The sequence below is a fragment of the Anomaloglossus baeobatrachus genome, chromosome 1 (assembly GCF_048569485.1).
Source record: "Anomaloglossus baeobatrachus isolate aAnoBae1 chromosome 1, aAnoBae1.hap1, whole genome shotgun sequence".
Taxonomy (NCBI): Eukaryota; Metazoa; Chordata; class Amphibia; order Anura; family Aromobatidae; genus Anomaloglossus; species Anomaloglossus baeobatrachus.
The window spans coordinates 114,205,117-114,226,576 of NC_134353.1; the positions used below are offsets into that span (position 1 = coordinate 114,205,117).

Here is a 21,460-nt window from a genome sequence, read left to right on the forward strand (position 1 = left end):
GGCCGTAATAGGGCGACTTAACCTCCCGCTTCGGACCCACTCCCCCAGCACGGTGGTGGGATGCTAATCTCAGCTAACTGATGGATGGACCCACTTGCCCTACTGCCACAACTGCTTTCCCTCAAGTACTGGCAGATGACGTCTCAGGTAGGAAGAACCCCAATTTCTCCTTATGTCTCCATGACACTCTGGACTTATGTCCTGCTGCAATAGAGCCCCTTTTGACAACTTTGCTTCTCTTCTTCTTCTTTCTTTCCTGTCTCTGTAGCAGGGACCAGGGGATAGGGAAGGCATGGGCTTCCTTAACTCCTTAAATCCTGTCCCTGTCACCTCCACCCTTCTGCACTCCACTCTGCTCTTCTGTCACTCCTGGACTTCTCTCTTTTGTTCTGCTCTGTATCACAGCCTTTCCCTATCTGCCTGTAACAGGAAGTTCTTTCCCCTATATATCTTCCTGTGCTGTTGAGCTCTCTCTCTCTCTCTCTCACTTAACCCCCTGCTGCCTTGTCATCTCCCAGTCCATCCCTTCTCTCGGAGGGGCCCGGGACCCATGACCTCTAGTGGCAGCCGGCCGTACTACACAGGGAACGGTACATTAATGCAGACAGTTTACAAAAATACAACACATTAGTACAAGGCAGTTACACAAATATACTGTAATTCCAGCAATCACCAACAAGGAAGTGGTGGCGGTAGGGCTCTGGTCACCCTATTACAATGAAATATAGGTAGTCACGGAGGGAAGCTGAGGCCCAGCAGCTGGAAGACTAGGTCTTTGTCAGCAGTATAGACAAGACTAAGTAACCGAGAAAACAGCGGCAGCAGAACCGGATGTTATTGGCTATGTCTGTCGTGAAAGTGAAAGGGTTAAATAAACGTTCAATGTTGTTTTGCCCAGAGCTGTCCAGTGTTCTGTGTTTAACTGAATCATCTGAAATGGTGACCGGCTGCGAGGTGATGGACGCTACCCTGAAGACTACAGTGTCGCACACCCCACCCGAAGTGGTCTGCAAGCATTGGCTCTTTCTGGCAAGGGGATGGAACAACCCAGAGTTTGCCCCTTCCTTCATACCTGCAACTCGATGTCCTGTGTCTGATGACCTGTGTCTGATGACCTGTACTCTGATGTCCAGAATCCCTCTTGATGTCCTGTACCTGCAACCCGATGACCCATGCCGAACGTTCTGTACCTGCCTGTATCTGTGCTCCTGTTCCCATCCATTCTGTGTTCCTAGTTCTGCCCTGGTTGTCTTGCCAGTGCCCAACTTGTCTGTGATTATACCCCTTGTCCTGCTTTCACCCAGCACCGACCAGCTGTCGCCGTCCTGGGTAACACTGTGTGAGTGGCACCTGACATTTTCTCGGTAGGGGCTTAGTCAAGCCCCTCCCTCATCAGGCTAAGCCTAGGTCCCCCTGTGGTCCAGTGGGTCCACTCGCCGCCTTACCACTGACAAGCGTTACACTTTGATTCATCTGATCACAGAAGATTTTTCAATTTTGCCATTAAAAATTAGTTTTGGCCCAAAGACGATGAAGTGTTTCTGGATAGTGTTAATACATGACTTCTTCTTTGCATCATAGACACTTAACTTGTATTTCTGGACTACACAAAATTGAGTTCACAGACAATGATTTCTTGAAGAATTCCTAAGTCAAGTGATTTCCATGACTGAATTATGCTTGTTTTTAATGCAGGGCCGCTTGAGGACCCGTATATCACAAGTATCCAATATTGATATTTTATTGATATTATGTACTGTAGATCATGGAATATTCAAAGTCTTTACAATTTTACATTAAGGAACATTTTCTGAAATTATTCCATAATTTTAGATGCAGTTATTCACAGATTGATGAACTTCTGACCATCTTTGCTTCTGAGAGACTCTGCCTCTCTTTTTATAGTCTTGTGATTTATTTTAAAATTCACCCTCCAGCTTATTTTTCTAGCCTTTTAATACCTGTCCAAGCTATTTTCATATGTGTTACTGCCAACAAATTGTGAATGAGTTATTTTTTCTAATGAAATCTGTGTTATTTGATGTGTAGTAAATAAAATATGGCTATAAAAGATTTATAAATTATTGCATTCTTGTTCCTTATATTTTACAAAGCATCCCAACTTTTTTTGGGATTTGGGGTTGAAGTAGTCTAACTAGTTTTACAGATATGACTAATGCATGCAAAGATTTGGTCGCTTCTATGTGGATGAGCACAAGGAGGTGCATGGCCTAAGGTCAGGTACAGCACTTGAAACACGAAAAATAGGAAATTGTGTTTTGCACTGCTTGGAATTGCATTTATTGGAATGCTTCTATCTTGGCGTTTTCAGATCGCAGTCTCATGTTTAGTTTTTGGTTTGCAACGTATCTTCTGAGATTTCACATGACGTTCTTCTGTATAATAGAAACAATTATTGGTTATTAATGCTTTGTAATGTGACGAAAGTACAGTCATGGCCAAACGCTTTGAGACTAACACAAATTTAGTTTTTCACTGCAGTGGTTTTAGTTCTTTTTGTCAGACATTTCTATGATTACTGAAGTACAGTTATAAACATTTCATAAGTTTTTAAACTTTTATTAAAAAATAGATCAAGTTTATGCAACTTATTCTTGCCTAATCAGCAATTGTAATTTCTCATAATTTGGGTTTTTCTCTGTCCTTCTTTTTGAAGTTTAACCACAGGTTCTCAATGAGATTGAGATTTGGGAAGTTATCTGGCTATAGAACCAAAATTCCAATGCTTTGTTCACTGAGCCTCTTAGTTATCACTTTTGCCTTTAGACATAGTGCAGCATCATGCTGGAAAAAGCATTATTCAACATCAAATTACCTGTGAGACTGACTGTGCAGTACAAAGCTCTGATCACCCTCTTCATGTACAGGAAGTTGTACTCATTGATTATTTTGGTTTAATACTGTAGATACAAGGGGTGCTGAGGTAAGAGGAGGCTGCTCACACTGCTGTCCACCCTGTTTTTCTGATCTAATACTGAAGAATCAGGGGTGTTTAGGTAACAAGCACCTGCCCACACTGCTGTCCATCCTGTCTTTCTGATCTAATACTGGAGAATCAGGGCTGTTTAGGTGAGAAAATGCTGCTCACACTGCTGTCCACCCTGTCTTTCAGATCTAATACTGGAGAAACCAGGGATGCTGAGGTAAGATGAGGCTGCTCACACTGCTGTCCACCCTGTCTTTCTGATCTAATACTGGAGAAACCAGGGATGCTGAGGTAAGATGAGGCTGCTCACACTGCTGTCCACCCTATCTCTCTGATCTAATACTGGAGAAACAGAGAAGCTAAGTCAAGATGAGCAGATCAGGAAAATTCAAATTTGCCTATTTGCGCAGTTTTTCCTGGGAAATTTGATCCAAATAACTTCTCCACAAGTTTATTGTCTCTTAGCATGCTCTGGGGTCTGTACAGAGCCCAGAGCATAATAATTGTAATATCTAAAAAATATAGAAAATCCTTATCCTCCCCTCTCTGGTCCTGCCGCTCCTCCTGTCCCTAGTCGGTCCTCATCCCTTCTTATCCTCATCACTTGCGCTGAAATCACACCGAGTACGAAAGGTCAACACGTCATAACATGTTGATTTACCCCTTGACTATGTGTGTGAGAGACTCAGGGATATCAGTGTGAGCAGTGAGATTCCGAAGATGCAACGAGGACCAGACTGTTGACAGTGAGGAGCAGAGTGGCATAAGAAGTGAGAGTTTTTGTTTGTTTTTTGATGGCTCTTTATGATTTAGAAAAAAACTCCACCGTTTTGCTGAATCCGAGCACGGGAAAATTACTAAAACTCAGATTTTGATTAAGACTAAGATTTGTAAATTTAAGTAAAATTAATTTCCACTCTAATTTATTTGCTCATTTCTAATGCTGAGGTAATAAGGCCACTTACACTGTTGTCCTCCCTGTCTTTCTGATCTAACACCAGAGATATCGGTGGTGTTGAGATAAGGAGATGCTGCTCACCCTGCTGTGCACTACTTATTTCAGGGCATATTCACATGTGCTCTGAAACTGCTCGGCCACCAGGTTAGGTATTAAAGATGAAAGAATAATGACCTGGCCCATTTCTTACCTACCCTAAAGCCTATTAAGAACTTGTGAATCCTTCTTAAACAGGAGCTTTATGGTGAAGAAAAACAGTCCCCACTGTAAGCAGGTTGTCACGATCGTCTGTCACGATTGTCTCCCTGCATGTTGAGATCAGTGACAGACTTTGGACTGGAGCCTCTCATTTGGCTCTCTTAATTTAAATGGGTTTCATTTCTCTTGGCACTGAAGTGGTTAAGTGCCAGTTTTGCTATTGTAGCTTTTCCACAGCAGTTCCTTGCTGAGTGATCAGCAGCACTTACTAAGTAGTCACGCCCTTCAGCTTTAAATAGTAGTGTATCCCATCATTCCCTACTGAAGATACAAAGTCATTTGTATCCTGGCCGCGCCTTTGAGGAAGGTTCTGCAAGTCAAGTTCCTGTGCTAGGTCTATATCCTTTTGTTTATGAATTTTCCCCCTGTTTGTCTTTACTTCACCTGGTGTGTTGTTAATGCAGGGGTGAGGTCTAGTGAAACCCACCTGCCCATCACTAGTTAGGGTTACTATAGGGTCTTCCGAGGGTTCCAGGTTCCTGTTCGGTGACAGTTGCGGAGACTATATAGGGACTGGTGAGGAGAAAGGGGACTAGTTCCAGGGCCTCCCGTTGGTTTTTTTTGTCCCCAATGCCCCTCTTATCGTGTGTTTTTTGATGTGCATCAGACACACAGAGGTCTGAACGCACCACGCCACACTTGCTACACCCGCTGAGTGTGACACAGGGTCTGGGAGTCTGAGGTTGGTGCTGGCCAAAAAGTTTGTCAACAGATTAAGAAACTGAAAGATTCCATGGATGGAAGAATTATGACTTTTATTGAAAAGAAGGGCGGCTATATTGGTCTCTGATATTACTTTTGAAATATCAGAAATATATTGTTGTACATTTTTAGATGTTTGCTTATTATTCTCACTTGAACAGATGAAAATTAACAATTGAAATGGGAAAATGTAAGTTTTCCATTTAGTTACCATATTTTTCGGATTATAAGACGCACTTTTCCTCCCAAAAATTTGGGAGGAAAGTGAAGGGTGCGTCTTATAATCTGAGTGTAGCTTACCGGGGAAGTGGAGAGGGGTCGCAAGAGGCCAGGGGAATGCTGCGGGGCTGTGCAGGGGCTGTGGTGGCTGGTGCTAGGACAGCTGTGCGAGGACAGCAGCTGCTGTGTGGGGTCTCCAACGGCTGCAGCGGCTTTGCGGCGTCTGTGCGTGGTCTCCGGTGGCTGGTGCTGGGGCTGCTGTGTGGTTTTACTGGCACTGCGGGTCGGGCGATGAGGACTACAAATAATTCCACCTGGAGTTGGCGCGTGCGCGGATGGCGCTCAAACTCTCATCTGCGCAGGCGCCGCCTCCAGCCCATTGATCCCCCTCCAGTGGACTTCAGCAAAATGGCGCCTGGAGGTGGCGCTTGCGCAGATAAGATCTCGGCATGCCATTGAGCCTGGAGCTCAATCTTCTGACTCCGGGCCCCATTTCTTTGAAGCCCTCACCGTCCGCAGTCGCCGCAACAACAGCCGCCGCAGCGCGAACCCAAGCACAGCTGCCCCAGCACAGAAGAACCAGCCTCCGCTGCAGCCCGAACCCCAGCCTCCGCCACAGCCCAAGTCCAAGCACAGCTGTCCCAGCATGGCAGCACCAGCCCTCCACCGCAGCATGAGCCCAAGTCTCCGCTGCAGCCCAATTCTCCGCCGCAGCCCCAGCATAGCCTCCTACACCACCGCTACTGCCCCCTCCGGTAAGACACCACCGGATTACAAGACAGACTACTGGAATACAAGACGGACCCCATTTTTTTTTCACCTTTTCTTGCTCTGAATTTGAGATGTCTTATAATCTAGTGCGTCTTATAAAACAGAAAATACGGTACATAATACTTCTCCACACTTAGGCTGTGTGTACACAGGGCATTTTTATCATGGTTTTTGATCCTTGTTTTTAGTTCGGTTTTGTCACAAAATTGCAAACAAATTCTTATGCCAGCAAAGTCAATGAGAATCCTGAAGTGTTATGCACATGTTGAGTTTTTTCTCCCTTGCAGATTTGTTGCAGAAAATAATCTGCAGCATGTCATCTTTCAGCGTTTGTCAATTATTCAATTCATCAAAAACACATAAAAAATGCAACAAAAACTTCAATTTTTTGCTCTGCTTTTTTCCTGACAAGAGATGCAGAAATGGTGCAGAAATTCTGCAACCAAATACTCATGGTATTGGGGACAAAAAAAACAACAGGAGGCCCTGGAACTAGTGAGAGGGGTAGATGGGCACCTCCTAACCTTACCTGCAACTGTCCCCTTTCTCCTCACCAGTCCCTATATAGTCTCCGCAACTGTCACCGAACAGGAACCTGGAACAATCGGAAGACCCTAAAGTAACCCTAACTAGTGATGGGCAGGTGGGGTTCACTAGACCTCACCGCTGCATTAACAACACACCAGGGGAAGTAAAGACAAACAGGAGGAAAATTCATAAACAAAAGGATATAGACCTAGCACAGGAACTTGACTTGCAGAACTTTCCTCAAAGGCGCGGCCAGGATACAAATGACTTTGTATCTTCAGTAGGGAATGATGGGATACACTACTATTTAAAGCTGAAGGGCGTGACTACTTAGTAAATGCAGCTGATCACTCAGCAAAGAACTGCTGTGGAAAAGCTACAATAGCAAAACTGGCACTTAACCACTTCAGTGCCAAGAGAAATGAAACCCATTTAAATGAAGAGAGCCAAATGAGAGGCTCCAGTCCAATGCACATAGCCTAAAAGTTGCCCAATAATTATGTACATATAGATATTCTCCAAAGAAAGACATAACCTCACTATATTATCTTAAATATACAGGTTTCAGGCTTATTAAACTTCTGGATTGACCGACAGCACTGTAATTGTTCAATAATAAAATTAATTATTAAAAATCCTAATTTCTAAAATAATTATGCGCACAGTATATGTATAAATGTTACATAACTGTCATTACCTCTTTTATATGTCCGTACCTCTTTCAGGTAATGACTGTCTTGGTTTTTTTTTTTAATTTCTCTCCTAAAATGACAAAAGTACATTGTGACAAAATTAAAGGGAAAACTCATTTCTAATATGCAATGCAGAAGTATTTAAAAGGACAGCACGGTGGCTCAGTGGTTAGCACTATAGTCTTGCAGCGCTGGGGTCCTGGGTTCAAATCCCACCAGGGACAACATCTGCAATGAGTTTGTATGTTCTCCCCGTGTTTGCATGGGTTTCATTCCAAAGACATATGGATGGGGAATGTTGATTGTGAGCCCCAATGGTAATGTAAAGTGAATAGGTAAAATACATAAATAACTATAGCAATAGTGATGGGGCCCAGAGGTTAAACTGACCTGCAAAATCATTGTGTCTTTTTGTAAAATGTTTACCATCTAGTTATTCCTATGTGGATTCTTTGATTATATAATATATATATATAGATATTATATATATATTATAATATATATTATATATATATATATATATATATATATATATATATTTTGTGAGGTAGCGACCACCAATGTGGTAAATGGTGGTACATGGTCGCTATGTGTCGCAGTGGAGAAGGTCCCTGCGATATTAAATTGAATATACATTAAATATATTGCTATAATCCATACCTTTAATTATTGCTACTCATGCTGCTACTTCTGTTTTCTATCATTCCATCTCAATTTCCTATGAAGTCTGATGAATTTTAGCTATGTTCCTATGTTAGGGCCAGATAAAAAAAAAAAGTGCCCAACCCCCTTTGGCATTCACAGGAAACATGTCATGGCAGAGACAAGGGCCATCATCTGACCCCATGCTGCCATGCAAACCTTTTGGCACCCCATGATCATATTGTGAGTCCACCGATGGCTGTGGGGAATGGCGCAATCCCCACCGGAGTGCTTTAGATTGCACTGTCAAACTCTGACAGCGCAATCTAAGGGTTTAACAGGCATGGGTGGATCAGAGATCCACCCATGTCTGTTAGCTACACATGTCTGCTGATCAGATCACCAGACATATGGGGGAAATAATGCACGCTTACCACGTGAGCCTGCATTAGAAGGACAGACACAGCCAAGAACATACGAGTCCATCCTTGGTCGTGAAGTGGTTAAAACTTGTTTTCATCATTTGCATATAATTAACATGTTTATCAATCCTGTGATTTCCATAATTATATGACTTTTCCTTTTTAATGTTACTTTTTAATATTAAATTGTGTATATAGAGCTAACATACTGTAACGCACTCACCTGGGTCCCCGCACTGTTCTCCTCTCATCCCCCAGCGGGGATGCTGGCACACAAACCCTCCCAGACTCTCAGTGGTAGCTGTCCCATCCTCCTTTCCTCCCACTGGCTCCAGGGGCCTGTGCACGCTGCATAGGCCACCTGGGAGTGCTCTTAGGGGCATGTGCATCTTGTCTTAAAGGGCCAGTATGCCCTAGCCCAGAAGTGCCTCTCAGCCATAGGCTGAGAGGCATGAGGTATTTACGGCCCTCCCTGGGCAATATGGTCTATACGTTGCTAGTTGTCAGGTCTCTAAGTGCTGCTGCTGTTTAGTGCTGTGTTCCACATTGCTAATACCATTCTGGGTTTCAATAAATGACGTATCCACCGCTGCTGCATCGTACCCTATCGTCCAAGCCTGCGATATCAGCCACTGCTGCATCATACCCTATCATCCACATCTGTCATTCCAGCCGCTGCTGCTTCGTACCCCGTCAGCCAAGTCTGTTATAAGGGCCACTGCTGCATTGTACCTTATCAGCCGATTATTATGTATCAGCCATCCCGGCTGCACCTGCCTCATGAGAGACTATCCGTGTCCGTGCCCCTGGGGTCAAGTGTCTAAACATCAGTCTTCCTGAGTGGCACCTGGTTTCTACCTGCACCACAACATCCTCACCATTAGAGGCTCTGGTGAAAACCTGGTGTGAAACCTTAGTCAAGCCCCTTTAAGTTTTCTGTGTGCTACGGCACAGTGGGTCCACTCCCTGCTTGTACCCAAGAACACATTACACATACACTCCCAGCACTTTACATTTCAGGAAGGACATGTGCAAACAATATCAGACATTAGAGTAACAATTCAACAAAGAAACAAGAGGTGTGCTTACAAGCTATAACAAAATAGGGGTGACACAAAAGGTAAAAACTGCTTGTGCTGTGTGGTTTAACTATCATTATAAGTGTATTCAAGGAGAGCTGCATAAGCCGGTCATCCGCTAGCACCTGAAGTAGTCAGATACTAAATGAGTAGACCTCTACGAAATGACCTTCTGAATTGTCTCCACATGTCCTTTAAAGGTTTGATGTAAAAATCTTAGACCTTTTCATATCTTCACCTCAACCTACTTCTGAGACATCTGCTTCTGTCACCAGAAGTCACTGTATTCGTTCTGTGGGTGGCGTTAGTGATGGAGGAGACATAAAGCCAGAAGCTCTGGGTGCTGCAGGCTTTGTCTAGCTAAACATGCTAGTGTGGTTGGGACCTGTTCCTCCGCCCAATCTGGCAGTAAAGATGTGTATGCTGGCCAGCAGATGCAATCAGTTCCCTACTGTGGAAAATGGGACAGCACCACACTCTACTTAAACTACCAGCTTACTTCTTGGAGTTGCCACTTATAGTTTATTCTTGCTCTGGTTGTCTCCAGTTTCTGGCCTATGCTTAAACTATTCTTCTACTTGAAGATTCTATTCCTGCCTCTGACCTTATGGTTTTGACACAGCTTTCCGACCACCCTCTGTTATATTGTTCCATCGGCCAGCAGCCAATTGGTGAACACAACATAGGAACCCCTTATATAAGTCTAGATCCCTGTAAATGGATCAAAGAGTGAAGGCCAGGAGGACCCGCCTGGAATCTGTTAGATGGAATGGCTAGGTCAAAACCCATTCTTGTAAGCCCTGTTAATAGCTGCCAGCCTTCCACTGACATACGGTACTTCCTTACAGACCTCTACCAAATAAAACTGGTGATAATTTATAATATTACCAAATAATCCTTTGATAATAGTCACTATGGAACCATGGATAGAAAAAAGTCATAGCTTACCAAATACACATATTCCCGATCACGTTGACAAACCCGGCTACAGTTGCCAATGCCACCAATATTAATACACTTCTGTGGAGCTCTGCATAAAAAAAAGTAATATCACAAATGTAAATATCATATTTATCACATATATATCATAAATGGTGATATCATCAGCTCCATCTTTAAAACTTCTTCATAGAAGATACCCCGAGTCCCAATTTTCTTCATTATTAGAGGAGGAGGAGGAGGAGGAAAGGACTTGCAGGTTTACGTTCATCCTTTGCTACAGCAAATTGAAAATTGTTGACAGATATAATAATCATAAAATTCCAAAAGTTTCCAGAACCAACAACCTGAGTCACCAGTGTCCCTTTATATGTACTACCTTTCCCAGTTGTGTTTTAGGAAACCAATAGAGCCTTATGTAAATAACTGGAATCCCCACAAATTCTATGTCAAATGCAAGTTCTCCATTTTGATAAGGCTATGTGCGCACGTTGCGTTCTATTCCGCAGCGTATAAGGCCGAAAAGCTGCGTTTTGAGACACATTGTTACCAAAGCAAGAGAAAGAGTATATCACAAAATAGGATCACCAACACGTTATATTATAGAAAAAACAATTTTTATTAATTCATTATTGAAACATTCTGTGTGAACAGGTCGTGGCCCCAGAAAGGGAGGGCACACAGACAAACAATTAAAAACATTTAAAAAGCCAATGAAGGCATGGTTCCCCAGCACGCCAACCTCCAATGCATAGATGTAATATTAATATAGAAATACAAATATACACGATACCTCCAATAAAGAATAATTAACCCTCTATAGTAAACATTGTGCACAGGGACCCACTGGTATGCAGGTGAAATGTTTGAAAAATATATAGCACAAATACACTTGCTCAAGGGCAATAACCACTACTTGTGGTGCCTGCAATGTTAGGCCAGTATAAAGATGTAAAAGATCCGCAAATAAGACTAGATCTGCATCATACCCTAGCAGATGCCTTAGATATTAGACCTGGGGTAATTTTAGATGTTTACGGATATCTAGAACATATTACAGAGCCTAATAACACAATAGTTATGTCATAATAAATTCCAGCAAAGACCCCAGATACAAATTCAGGATCAATAATAGAGGCTTGAGAGATACAGATCCCAAAAATCAAGATCCAGCCTAGCTTGAATCATACTCACACCTAACGCAGCATTATAATCCCCAGGGGAGGGGGGGAGGGAAGATGAGGTAAGGTGGAGGAGGCTAGGGGCGTGCGACCCCACGCGTATCGCCACAGGCGTGTGGCTTCCTCAGGGGAGAGAGAGAGTACAGTGGATGTCTGAAATGTGCCCCATATAAATACATAACTAGCTAAAAGTTAATTACTCACCAGCCCATGTGTAAAACGCTAACGATGGTGGCCGCCATCTTGGATCGGTCACATGATTACAGGAGGCCTGCCTACAGTCCTAATGCGCATGCGCGGGTATACCCGGCGTTACTCAAACAGAGTAACTGCTTTTGTGAATTAGACCTAGGTATTGAATGAGTAAGTGCACATCACAGCCTATTTGCTGAACGCTGCAATGTAAATAGCGATTTTAAATCAATGATTCACAAACAGGCGAGCACTTACATGTATATACAGTACCAGGTTAAGAATTTTAAGCGCAAACACAGAAAAGCACGGGTTAGACATAAGACTTTTAACCCCTTAAGGCATCTCCTTATTGAAAATACAATGTACAGGATTCATGTCCGAGTCTCATGAAACAAGGTGTATATCCAAATAGTCTACAATACATGGGAAACTAGTCTATATGTTCATATAGAACAGAAGACCAGTTCACCGGGATTACAACCTACATACATATACTCAAGGTATGGAAAGAAATAAAGTCGTAGGTACAAACACAGATACGGAAATGAGATAAATTTGATCCCTTTTAAAGTTGATCCCTTTTAAAAGGTGTGCATTACAGCTGGTTAAATCAGCATATGTCCAAGATTTATATCCACCCCACTATATGCATAATTTTAGTCAGTATACCCATATTTAAATGGATGGTTAAACCCACTAATGGAGCAGGGGCCATGGTAAAAGGAATCCATGGCTTCGGTCTGACCCTAAAAAATGGAATTGTCACCTTAGGACGCAGGTGACTAGTATACAGTGGATGCAAATCAAATCTGGATCCCAAAACATAGAGATAACAGTTAATATACCCGTAAAGCGTAGTTAGTTAGTCTATACATAAAGATGGTAATAGGGACCTCATACAGAAACAGGGACTTATCAACACGCACTTATCAAGGAGATAATATTCATAATCCTAATTTGTATTAACAACTATTTTGCATCGAGAAGATCACATATAAAGTCAATGGCACCTATGTGCACCAAAAAAAAAGATGTTAATGGTGCCGAAACATAGACTACCCCAGCCGGGGAAGAATACGGTAACTAATGCACATACCATCATATAAAGGTCCCATTATCTTTTACCCGTTGATTCCAGGGTATTCAATCCTTACCTATTAAATTGGTCGAGTATTCAGATCAATCTGGTGATCCAAATACCGCCCTGGTTGAAAAGGCACAGAAAATACAACCGCAAGGTCACCAGTGGGTCCCAGAAAATCACTATACAATTATACCCCCTCTTTAATACAGGGCTATCTCTATTGAGATATTAATATTCCTAAAGGAATGAGAGTAGGTGGATGGTATAACCCAACAAGTCCAATGGGTATCCTCAGGCGGTTATTCCAATAATAGCAAAAAAAAAAAAAAGATCCCAATCAAGAGGAATTATATATATTAAATTTAAAGAATCTCAGTTCTTTTATCCGGTCCAGGTTAATACAGTCCAGATGTACAGGAAAAGTAGAATATCCTAGATTCCAAATGTAGATCTTCACAAAGGTTCTTATGATGAGAACTTGTCCAAGAGAGATTTGGTTGACCTCCTATATGTTGAATATTCAGAGCCGGAGTGGTGACTTAGAGTGCCTTGATTTCTCTCGAGTATATCACCTGCAATCAAAAGACGAAGAAGAAGGAGTACGGTCTGAGGCTAATGATGTTAAGCACATATTAGGTGGATCAGTCTATAGGGTCTTATAAAATCCTGTATATAGCAGGTCTTCATTCAGGCCATGCGGGGCCACACTTCTTAGATTATAAATCCATCTGGACTCTTTACATAGAAGTTCCTTAGTGTGGTCCCCACCCCTGATATTTTGAGTTACTGAATCAACAATGAAGACCCTCAGATTCGTCCGACGTCCCCTGTGTCTTGTAAAAAAATGGGACGCAACGGATGAAAGAGTTTTACCTTTGTCATGATCGACACTCGCTGTGTTGATTGTAGACAGATGTTGTTGGACCCTCCTCCTTACTTCTTGCGTGGTCTGCCCCACATAAATCTTTGGGCAGTCGCAAATCAACAGATAGATCACATTTCTTGACCGACAGTTGAAATACTTTCCACTGGTGATTTGTCCAGGAAAGATAGGTAAGGAGATGTTATCGGCAGCTGCCATATAGGGACAAATTGTGCAGGCTCCACATGGATATGTCCCCTTTAATCTGATGCCAGTGCCTAACCGCAAAGTAGGCCTCTGAAAATGACTCCTGGATAACACACCCTTTAGATTTTGTGCCTTTCTAGCGACAAGCCTTGGTTTTTCTTCAATAAAGGGATGTAACTTTCTATCACTCCTAAGGATCTCCCAATTGTTCTGGAGTAACATATATAAGTCTTGCCACTGATTGTTAGCCTCTATTATTGATCCTGAATTTGTATCTGGGGTCTTTGCTGGAATTTATTATGACATAACTATTGTGTTATTAGGCTCTGTAATATGTTCTAGATATCCGTAAACATCTAAAATTACCCCAGGTCTAATATCTAAGGCATCTGCTAGGGTATGATGCAGATCTAGTCTTATTTGCGGATCTTTTACATCTTTATACTGGCCTAACATTGCAGGCACCACAAGTAGTGGTTATTGCCCTTGAGCAAGTGTATTTGTGCTATATATTTTTCAAACATTTCACCTGCATACCAGTGGGTCCCTGTGCACAATGTTTACTATAGAGGGTTAATTATTCTTTATTGGAGGTATCGTGTATATTTGTATTTCTATATTAATATTACATCTATGCATTGGAGGTTGGCGTGCTGGGGAACCATGCCTTCATTGGCTTTTTAAATGTTTTTAATTGTTTGTCTGTGTGCCCTCCCTTTCTGCGGCCACGACCTGTTCACACAGAATGTTTCAATAATGAATTAATAAAAATTGTTTTTTCTATAATATAACGTGTTGGTGATCCTATTTTGTGATATACTCTTTCTCTTGCTTTGGTAGTTGTTGTTATATATCAGGAGATCCCAACGGGTGGTGCCCTTTCATTATTTATAATTATCAGTGGTTTCTGGTGCTCTAGTCGCCATTTTCAGAAAGGAGGCACACCCTAAACCAGGGGTGGGGAACCTCCGGCCCGCGGGCCGTATGCGGCCCGCCATGACCTTTTCTGCGGCCCCCGGGCACATTCCACAGTCCACAGAGCTCGGGAGGCAGCAGCGTCTTGCTTACTGCTGGCCCTTTAAACCCTGTATGGCTTACGTCCTCATGCTAGCGTGAGGACGTACTTTGTGGGTGGAGTAAGCGCTCAACTCGCTCTTTTTCCACAGAAGAGAAGCTACTACCTCAGCGTCCGACAGGTGTGTTTGTGCTCCCATGCCTGTGTGTGCCCCTGCACATCCCCACTGCAGCCTGTGCTCCGTGCAGCGTCTCATCCTCCTCACTCTCCCCCACGGCAGCCTGTGCTCCTCACTCTCCCCCACGGCAGCCTGTCCCCCTGTGGCCTCCCCACGGCAGCCTGTGCCCCTGTGGCCTCCCCACGGCAGCCTGTGCCCCTGTGGCCTCCCCACGGCAGCCTGTGCCCCTGCGGCCTCCACACTGCTGCCTGTGCCCCCCTGGTATGTCAGAACCCCTAGCAATGTCCTTATATTTCTCCCAGCCCTCCCAAGTGATATATAATCCTCCCCAGTGATATATAATCCTCCCCAGTGATATATAATCCTCCCCAGTGATATATAATCCTCCCCAGTGATGTCTAGTCCTCGCAGCCCTCCCCAGTGATGTCTAGTCCTCGCAGCCCTCCCCAGTGATGTCTAGTCCTCCCAGCCCTCCCCAGTGATGTCTAGTCCTCCCAGCCCTCCCCAGTGATGTCTAGTCCTCCCAGCCCTCCCCAGTGATGTCTAGTCCTCCCAGCCCTCCCCAGTGATGTCTAGTCCTCCCAGCCCTCCCCAGTGATGTCTAGTCCTCCCAGCCCTCCCCAGTGATGTCTAGTCCTCGCAGCCCTCCCCAGTGATGTCTAGTCCTCCCAGCCCTCCACAGTGATGTCTAGTCCTCCCAGCCCTCCCCAGTGATGTCTAGTCCTCGCAGCCCTCCCCAGTGATGTCTAGTCCTCGCAGCCCTCCCCAGTGATGTCTAGTCCTCGCAGCCCTCCCCAGTAATGTCTAGTCCTCCCAGCCCTCCCCAGTGATGTCTAGTCCTCCCAGCCCTCCCCAGTGATGTCTAGTCCTCCCAGCCCTCCCCAGTGATGTCTAGTCCTCGCAGCCCTCCCCAGTGATGTCTAGTCCTCGCAGCCCTCCCCAGTGATGTCTAGTCCTCGCAGCCCTCCCCAGTGATGTCTAGTCCTCGCAGCCCTCCACAGTGATGTCTAGTCCTCGCAGCCCTCCCCAGTGATGTCTAGTCCTCCCAGCCCTCCCCAGTGATGTCTAGTCCTCCCAGCCCTCCCCAGTGATGTCTAGTCCTCCCAGCCCTCCCCAGTGATGTCTAGTCCTCCCAGCCCTCCCCAGTGATGTCTAGTCCTCCCAGCCCTCCCCAGTGATGTCTAGTCCTCCCAGCCCTCCCCAGTGATGTCTAGTCCTCCCAGTCCTCCACAGTGATGTCTAGTCCTCCTAGCCCTCCCCAGTGATGTCTAGTCCTCCCAGCCCTCCCCAGTGATGTCTAGTCCTCCCAGCAATGTATATTCCTTCCAGCCCTCCCCAGTGATGTATATGCCCTCAGCATCTCCTGTGATGTATATGCCCTCAGCATCTCCTGTGATGTATATGCCCTCAGCATCTCCTGTGATGTATATGCCCTCAGCATCTCCTGTGATGTATATGCCCTCAGCATCTCCTGTGATGTATATGCCCTCAGCATCTCCTGTGATGTATATGCCCTCAGCATCTCCTGTGATGTATATGCCCTCAGCATCTCCTGTGATGTATTTACAGCAGTCCCAGCTGACACAAACGTGGAAAAACAGTTGTGAGAAGCAATAAGATCAATATTGAATAATATAGCCGCACCAAAAACAAGAAGCTTCAGCCGCCATGATGAGTTAATTGTTTGACTAAGTATAGCAGGGTAATTTTAAGTTGATAGTTTTGTGCGGCCCCCAAAGGTTGGTAGAAAATTCCAAATGGCCCTCGGCATTAAAAAGGTTCCCCACCCCTGCCCTAAACCATATAGCTTTATTGATTTTTGTGCAAATTAAGTATTTTTTGGAAAATTTTGTGTGGACATATGGATCTGGCGGAAAGGGAGACAGCCTGGTCTCACCAGTCCCTAGACATATTTGGTACAGCGCATGAGGTCGGGGCTCATGCAGCTCCTATAAATGTACAGGACGAAAATCAACAATTGATGCAGGATTTGATTAATCTGCATAAAAAAGTTGTGAAGGTATGGTGGAATATAAGATCCCTGGAGGAATATAAAAAACTCAAGATTATTCCTCGTGGACTCCGGGTACAAATTTTCCCGGCTTGGGAAATAGACACACAATTCAGGGTGACCTGGGAACAGGGTTTGCAAACCTGCTCGTTAATCTTGCTGGACATGCTCTTAGAGCATGACCGAGCATTACTAACTCAACTAAAAGAGGAGATAAAAAATAAAGAGCATATTTTGCATCAATTAGACAAACAGCTAGTGGTGACCCCCTTTCAAGAGAGACTCAAGCATATTTTGGATAAATTCGAGAAAGATATTATCAAGGGTAAAAAACACAAATTTCAGCGTGACAAAACAGACTATTCTACCAACAAAGTCTATAAGTGGACCCATCACGGTAATAAACGCAGGGTGCAAAACAGGGAACCCAGTGATATCAGAGCCACCTCACAACCCTCCTCAAGTGAGGATTTTTTATCCACGGACACGAGCGATCCAGAAGGCGCACCAGGAGGGGCCGCCGTAGGCCTAAATCTCAGGAGGAGAGGCGGGAGGAACCAATTTTGGTCACCAGCTGCCCCAAGAGAGACGAGACAGAGCAGGAGACGGAATCGACAATGAACATCGAGGGTAAGCTTCAAGTTATCAATCTTTCCAGTTATGTATTAACCAAAACTGAATTAGAACTTCTGTCTAAAGGCTTGACCTTTGCACCTATGAACAGACTGGATAAGTTCGTTATAACAAAGGATCTGTATTTATTTTGCAGACAACTTACCTTCAAATATCTATATAGTCGCCCAGAGCTTATCGATACTCTACCGATGGATGAGAGACAGGCCTTTAGTGATCTTTTAGAACTTTTAGAGGCAAATCAGTCAGATGAAGGTAAGAAGATACCGTTCACAGGACGTCTTTTATCACAAGCCACCCCCTCCTTCGGGCTTTGCCCGGCTATTCACATATTTTTCACCAAAATGTGTAAAGATCTGGACAAATTAAAACTAGATAACAACAAGAGTAACAATCTAACTAAGGAGGAAAGACAAACCCTATCCAGACTTAAGGATAACAAAGACTTCCTTATTAAGGAAGCCGACAAGGGGGGTAATGTGGTACTGTGGCCAGTGGATATGTATGTAAGGGAGGCGAAGAGACAATTATCAGATCGTAATTGTTATGTACCCCTACCTTCCGATCCCACTGGGACGTTCAAAAAGAACTTGGACAAACTTGTATCTACAGCCCATATGCAAGGCATTATTACTCTAAAAGAAAGAAATTTCTTGATCACCAAGGACCCCATAACACCGACTTTTTACATGATACCCAAGATTCATAAAGAGCGGCCAGAACCTCCTGGCAGGCCCATAGTGTCAGGTATCGGAGGCCTATTTGAGAGACCCTGTATTTATTTGGATTTTTATCTCCAACCACTGGCTCAATCTTCCCCTTCGTATGTGCGGGATTCGTCACACCTAATAGAACAACTGGCCACATTAGTTATTCCATCTAATACCTTAGCCGTAACATTAGATGTAGAATCCCTGTATACTTCAATACGACATGATCTGGGATTACAAGCGGTGTCGGTCTTTCTCGACCGTAGCACAACAGGGAATAGGAGACACGACTCCTTTATCCTGGACCTGTTACATACGATATTGGACAAAAACTATTTTGTTTTTGACAGGGCATACTATCGACAGACAGCCGGGACCGCAATGGGGGCGTGTTGTGCGCCACCCTATGCAAATATTTTCTTAGGGTGGTGGGAGGAAACAATGGTCTATGCCCTGGATCAGTTCAAAACTAGTGTGATCCAGTGGTATAGATACATTGATGACATCCTACTTTTCTGGGCCGGTTCATTGGAGGAGTGTGAGAACTTCATTACGACTCTTAATGATAATACTTTGAACATCAAACTCACCTCTAATATAGCCGTTGATACGGTCGAATTCCTGGATTTAAAAATCTCCATTACCAACAACTCAGTCAGCACATCACTCTTTCGCAAACCTACAGCTACTAACAGTTTACTCCACTATGAGAGCTTTCATCCAGCACATGTGAAAAATGGTATTCCCAAAGGGCAGTTTATGAGGCTCAAGAGAAACTGTAGTGATGATGCTGACTTTGAAATTCATGCACTTGATCTCTCTAACAGGTTTAAAAAGAGAGGGTATCCAAAAAGAGTCATCTCTACTGCACTACAGGAGTGCAGATCAATTTCACGTGAAACACTTCTCCGCCCAAAGAACCGGAACAACAGGACAACAGTGAGTATAATCACCCCTTATAACAATCAGTGGCAAGACTTATATATGTTACTCCAGAACAATTGGGAGATCCTTAGGAGTGATAGAAAGTTACATCCCTTTATTGAAGAAAAACCAAGGCTTGTCGCTAGAAAGGCACAAAATCTAAAGGGTGTGTTATCCAGGAGTCATTTTCAGAGGCCTACTTTGCGGTTAGGCACTGGCATCAGATTAAAGGGGACATATCCATGTGGAGCCTGCACAATTTGTCCCTATATGGCAGCTGCCGATAACATCTCCTTACCTATCTTTCCTGGACAAATCACCAGTGGAAAGTATTTCAACTGTCGGTCAAGAAATGTGATCTATCTGTTGATTTGCGACTGCCCAAAGATTTATGTGGGGCAGACCACGCAAGAAGTAAGGAGGAGGGTCCAACAACATCTGTCTACAATCAACACAGCGAGTGTCGATCATGACAAAGGTAAAACTCTTTCATCCGTTGCGTCCCATTTTTTTACAAGACACAGGGGACGTCGGACGAATCTGAGGGTCTTCATTGTTGATTCAGTAACTCAAAATATCAGGGGTGGGGACCACACTAAGGAACTTCTATGTAAAGAGTCCAGATGGATTTATAATCTAAGAAGTGTGGCCCCGCATGGCCTGAATGAAGACCTGCTATATACAGGATTTTATAAGACCCTATAGACTGATCCACCTAATATGTGCTTAACATCATTAGCCTCAGACCGTACTCCTTCTTCTTCGTCTTTTGATTGCAGGTGATATACTCGAGAGAAATCAAGGCACTCTAAGTCACCACTCCGGCTCTGAATATTCAACATATAGGAGGTCAACCAAATCTCTCTTGGACAAGTTCTCATCATAAGAACCTTTGTGAAGATCTACATTTGGAATCTAGGATATTCTACTTTTCCTGTACATCTGGACTGTATTAACCTGGACCGGATAAAAGAACTGAGATTCTTTAAATTTAATATATATAATTCCTCTTGATTGGGATCTTTTTTTTTTTTTTTGCTATTATTGGAATAACCGCCTGAGGATACCCATTGGACTTGTTGGGTTATACCATCCACCTACTCTCATTCCTTTAGGAATATTAATATCTCAATAGAGATAGCCCTGTATTAAAGAGGGGGTATAATTGTATAGTGATTTTCTGGGACCCACTGGTGACCTTGCGGTTGTATTTTCTGTGCCTTTTCAACCAGGGCGGTATTTGGATCACCAGATTGATCTGAATACTCGACCAATTTAATAGGTAAGGATTGAATACCCTGGAATCAACGGGTAAAAGATAATGGGACCTTTATATGATGGTATGTGCATTAGTTACCGTATTCTTCCCCGGCTGGGGTAGTCTATGTTTCGGCACCATTAACATCTTTTTTTTTGGTGCACATAGGTGCCATTGACTTTATATGTGATCTTCTCGATGCAAAATAGTTGTTAATACAAATTAGGATTATGAATATTATCTCCTTGATAAGTGCGTGTTGATAAGTCCCTGTTTCTGTATGAGGTCCCTATTACCATCTTTATGTATAGACTAACTAACTACGCTTTACGGGTATATTAACTGTTATCTCTATGTTTTGGGATCCAGATTTGATTTGCATCCACTGTATACTAGTCACCTGCGTCCTAAGGTGACAATTCCATTTTTTAGGGTCAGACCGAAGCCATGGATTCCTTTTACCATGGCCCCTGCTCCATTAGTGGGTTTAACCATCCATTTAAATATGGGTATACTGACTAAAATTATGCATATAGTGGGGTGGATATAAATCTTGGACATATGCTGATTTAACCAGCTGTAATGCACACCTTTTAAAAGGGATCAACTTTAAAAGGGATCAAATTTATCTCATTTCCGTATCTGTGTTTGTACCTACGACTTTATTTCTTTCCATACCTTGAGTATATGTATGTAGGTTGTAATCCCGGTGAACTGGTCTTCTGTTCTATATGAACATATAGACTAGTTTCCCATGTATTGTAGACTATTTGGATATACACCTTGTTTCATGAGACTCGGACATGAATCCTGTACATTGTATTTTCAATAAGGAGATGCCTTAAGGGGTTAAAAGTCTTATGTCTAACCCGTGCTTTTCTGTGTTTGCGCTTAAAATTCTTAACCTGGTACTGTATATACATGTAAGTGCTCGCCTGTTTGTGAATCATTGATTTAAAATCGCTATTTACATTGCAGCGTTCAGCAAATAGGCTGTGATGTGCACTTACTCATCCAATACCTAGGTCTAATTCACAAAAGCAGT

At 43.5% G+C, this 21,460-nt stretch overlaps 1 long non-coding RNA gene across 1 annotated transcript in view; it reads right to left on the reverse strand.

The window, feature by feature from the left end:
• Positions 1–1,763: 1,763 nt before the first annotated feature.
• The window catches only part of LOC142289901 (uncharacterized), a 37,921-nt gene continuing 18,224 nt past the window's right edge, over positions 1,764–21,460 (reverse strand). Inside the window, exons 2-4 of the long non-coding RNA XR_012750186.1 lie at positions 10,167–10,248; positions 7,081–7,145; positions 1,764–2,396 (exon numbers count right to left, since the gene is read on the reverse strand). This is a non-coding gene — a long non-coding RNA (uncharacterized LOC142289901). The remainder of the gene's footprint in view (positions 2,397–7,080; positions 7,146–10,166; positions 10,249–21,460) is intronic.